Below are 4,598 nucleotides of genomic sequence, written 5' to 3'. Positions count from 1 at the left end.
CTGAGCTCACCCCAGTCTGCTGCTGCATTCACATGTCGTGGGAATTCATTTCAAAATAACATTAAACACTCACAGATGTAGCGAGTACAACGAAATGTAATGAGAATCCTACATGAAGAGAAGTGGAACTAGCAAAAATGTGTGTTCATTTGGTGTCTTTGGCAAGTGCTGTGTTTCAAGTGGGGGAACGAAACACCCTGTTCTCTCAAATAAATCAAATTATACCAATAACATCAAAATAAGTAATCACATACACTGTTTAAACAACCCAAACATTGTTGTAAAATCATTTATAATCTATCATAAATCCATGTCTGGACAATGAAAAAAAGTCTACGAGGGGCGTCAATCAAGAGTGCCTCAAATGTAGGCTTTTTTGTCTGTCACGTGCACAGAAACAGGGACACAAAACAACACGTTTTCCTTGAACGCAACACAATACTACAGACTGGAGCTGCAAAGGCGTGTTATCGCGCGCAGGCTTTTATTGTTTGGGTGAGTCGCTCAGATTCCTGCAGCATCAAGTCTATGGAAGTTTTTCTGTGCCATCAGAGTTTGAATACGAATTCCTAATATCGAATTTTTACAGCATCAAAATCAGACTTTGAATTTGAAAAACCAACAGTGTAAAAAAAAAACATTTTTTGAAGTTGAATTTTTTTTCAACTGAATTTTTTTTTACACTGTTGGTTTTTCGAATTCAAAGTCTGATTTTGATGCTGTAAAAATTCGATATTAGAAATTCGTTTTCAAACTGATGGCACAGAAAAACTTCCATACAAGTCTCTCATCACTCATTTGACCAGTTGAACACACTTATTTTGATAGACATAAGCTTTATGTGCCTCACTTTTGGCACACGTGCGTGGAGCTAAATAAACTAACTGATGAAAGTTTGGAAGTGATCAAAATAATTAAAAAGTAAAAATGTATTATTTCTAATATATCTTAATGGGTTGATTAATTTGTGTGTAATAATTATGACATACTATTGCCAACATCACACACAAAACGTGGGTTCTGTTATGTGTTTTGGTCGGCAATTGGATGAAAATTAATGACCAGACTCACATTTTGAGATAAGATAACTCTTCTAGCCTGGAGCCCTCTAGCCAATTGTCTACATAATTAGTAACAATCCAGCCTTTCCTGGTTTATGTTAGAGTTCTGACCTGGTATCAGACTTCTCAGAATTCTCTCAAATTCTCTCAAATTCTCTAAATCTCTCAATGACTCATAATTATACAGTACATTATATGGTATACATAAGAATAAAAAAGGAAAATAGAATTTAAAAAAAGAAAAGGACTGATCATTATTTTCTCAATATATGTATATTTTCTTTCTTGCTTTTAAGACAAGAGGCTCATTATCACATTTATTTATGGAGAAGATATCTGAAGAATCCCCCAGACATAAGTCAGTCTTCAGGTCCAATACAGAGCAGGTGAGTGGAAGCAAACGGGATTTAATGAACTTTTCAGACAAGAAAGCAGAGCAGACAGGAGGACTGATCAGAGTAGGAAAGCGAGCAGACACTGAAAGGAGCAGCAGGCAGAACTGGTTCCCTAGAACACAGAGAAAGAGATGATGTCTGGAGATGGAATGAACAAGTAACCAGAATAGACTCTTAGTAAATAGTGGCTGTGGTGTACGCGCTTTTGATGCAATGATCTGGTCATTAGTGTAGAGTTAACTGGGTAGATGTGCTCCAGTTTGATGAGGAAGATAAAAAGCAGGTGTGAGATGTCCTAACCAGGGAGACCAAGAACCACAGCAAATGCAGACACACTGCTAGAACCTTACCCCCTTCCCCTACCAACAGAACAACCAAAATTCTCTGGATGGCAGTGCCATCTGAACTTTGGAAGGATTCAGGATGAAAGAGCACAGGGCCAAGATGCACTCCTTGGGACCATACCCCTCCCAAACCACCAGAACTGGTGACCACACCCATGATGTCTTTGTGTTTCTCCTGCTTCCTAAATAGCCATCTGAGCCTCCAGAACTTGCAGCAGGGGCAGATGTGTAGATACCTCCTCCATCTTTTATTTATTTGATTTTATTGATTTTAATGATTTAATTTAGGTTCTACACTATTTTAATTATATGTTTTAACTACTTGTTTTAATGATATGTTTTAACTACTTGTTTTAATGATATCTTTTAACTACATGTTTTAGTTAGACGAGCTGAAAAGCATTTTATCTATTTTGTTCATTTTATACCTTTTTATCTTATTTTTCTGCTTTAGTCTTTCAGTTTTCAGCTCCAGTGTTTCCTCATGGGGGCCTACCACACTGGGAGCTGCTTTTGGTCCACTGACAGGGGTGCTGTCCTGTGGACTGCTCTGGCCCGGGTGGCTAGAGGGCTCTGCACCTTGGTGTGGGGTCTCTTGTCTGCCCGGGCCGGGGCTGTCTCTGTGGCGGAGCTCCCTGTAGTTGTGGGCCGGGAGCCCTCTGTGTGGTCAGCCTCCAAGGGTGGGTTTTTCCTTGCCTTAGGTCTCGGTGCCCGGCCATGTCTCTGTCTAATAGGTGCAGTGGGTCTGAGCTTGTGTGTTTGTGTTTATGTGTGCGTGCGTGTGTGTGTGTCTGTATATCTCTGTGTCTCTCTGGGTATTTATGGGGGTGGGAAGGTTTATTTGTTTTGTCTGTTATGTATTTTTAATGTTTCTTCCACTCCCTGCTGCAATGCCTTTATTTCATGTAAAGCGCTTTGAATTGTTTTGTACATGAAATGTGCTATACAAATAAATTCGATTTGATTTGATTTGTTGTTTTTAGCCACTGTGTGGCACTATGTGTTTCTTTTAAAGTATGAAAGGTGCCATATACATATTTAGGGTAAACACAAGAAACTTGTGCTAAAGAAAAAATGGACCAGACTCAGTAAATAATTCCCTATAATCCCTATATAGATCAGTGAGCAGTGCTGACCAACATGTCATTGGGGTCATCAGGTGGGAACCTCCTTTCATCAGTGTTTCGTCTTGTTGGGCCCACGACACCTCCAGGAGGCTAGACAATGATCACTGGCGTCCCAGAGTCACTCCCCTAATGCCAGCCATCACTGCTCCTCACACAACAACCATCTTTTTTTCCACAACCACAAGCTACCCCAGCCTCTCACCAACTGCACAGCAGTCATAGCGGGGTCGGGATACAAACCCTGGTTCGGGTAGGGGGTAATGAAAGTATAGATGGTGCCAAAGGTGGAGGCAGGACAAGACCCACTAGCAGATTCAGCAGACAAACTCATCTAAACAGCCATCCAATCACTAAAAATGCCAGCAAAAACAAAGCCATACAAGCCAACTCACCTAAAATGGCCGCCTGGTTTCAAAAGCCTCACATGGGCCACACCCTCCACTTAAATATTCTGAATTTCTTCTTTGCTTTTTCAAAGAGTCTGTTTACCCTAAGTGCTCCCCCTGCTGGGCCCCCAGCAACTATTGCTTCTTCTAATCCAAATCCACTGACTGGACTTTACTGCCTCATCTGACACTCTCTTCACTATTTTCCTCACACTCTGTCCACTTACACCCAGCTCCCTCAACAATGAGACAACAGACTTTGCAACAAATCCTCTACATCCTACTTCCACCGAACATATCCTAACTTTCCATCCTCGCTGCTCTGCTTCTGCCCCCAACTCCACATACCTAAGCTTTTTCCTTTCATATGATTCTGCTACTAATTCCTCCCAAGGAACAGTCAGCTCTATGAAATAGACTCACGTTCTACTCCTAGACCACAAGACTATATCAGGCCTTAGATTTGTAGAGGCTATTTCCTGGGGAACAACAAGCTTATTTCCTAAATCTAAATGCATCTCCCAATCACAAGCATCCTCCAAGCTGCCTTTCCTCCTTATCGTCTTATTAACTTTCTCCCCCTCTTGAACAAACTGAATTGCCACTCTCTTCACCTTAGACCCTCCTAAGTTTACCTGCCTTCGTTTATCTTCAATACCTGCAGCTAAGCTTTTTAATACTTGTGACAGACTAACCTTACAACCTGACAAAATATGCCTTAGAGTTGCAGTACCTGAACATTACCCACAATCTCTGCATGTCTAAGAGTTGCTTCTGCCTCCTGAGCTGCCATTCTTGGATTCCACTTCCTCCCCTTGGTTGGGTTTGGAACCACCTTACTAACTACCACATCTTTACTCCCAGCTAACAGGAGCTCTGTCCTAACTTTAGTAATAAAATTTGATTTGATTTGATCTGGGCTGGGAACCACAGCAGTTGGTGCCATAAGGAACACTCAAAAGGAGACAAAGCAGAGGCTGAACAATTGAGTGAATTGTGCACACAACCCAATCCAGATGGTCATTCCTGGAGAAGATTTTGGACCCAGCTCCACATTGTAATTCAATCTATAGATCTTGATTGGCTCATGCTACTTGACTGTTAGTCTGAAGATGCAGTGACGTGCACAGGTAATGGCCAAAGTTGCCAGGGCAACCGCCCTTTTGCCGTCCTTGGCTGATGCTGCCCTTCCGAGGGAGGGTAAAAAATAATACAGTGAACCCTCGTTTTTCGCGGGGGTTACGTTCCAAAAAGAACCCGTGATAGGCGAAATCCGTGAAGTAGT

This window comes from Odontesthes bonariensis, chromosome 21, assembly GCF_027942865.1.
Source record: "Odontesthes bonariensis isolate fOdoBon6 chromosome 21, fOdoBon6.hap1, whole genome shotgun sequence".
Taxonomy (NCBI): domain Eukaryota; kingdom Metazoa; phylum Chordata; class Actinopteri; order Atheriniformes; family Atherinopsidae; genus Odontesthes; species Odontesthes bonariensis.
Note: the sequence above shows the minus strand (reverse complement) of the source record.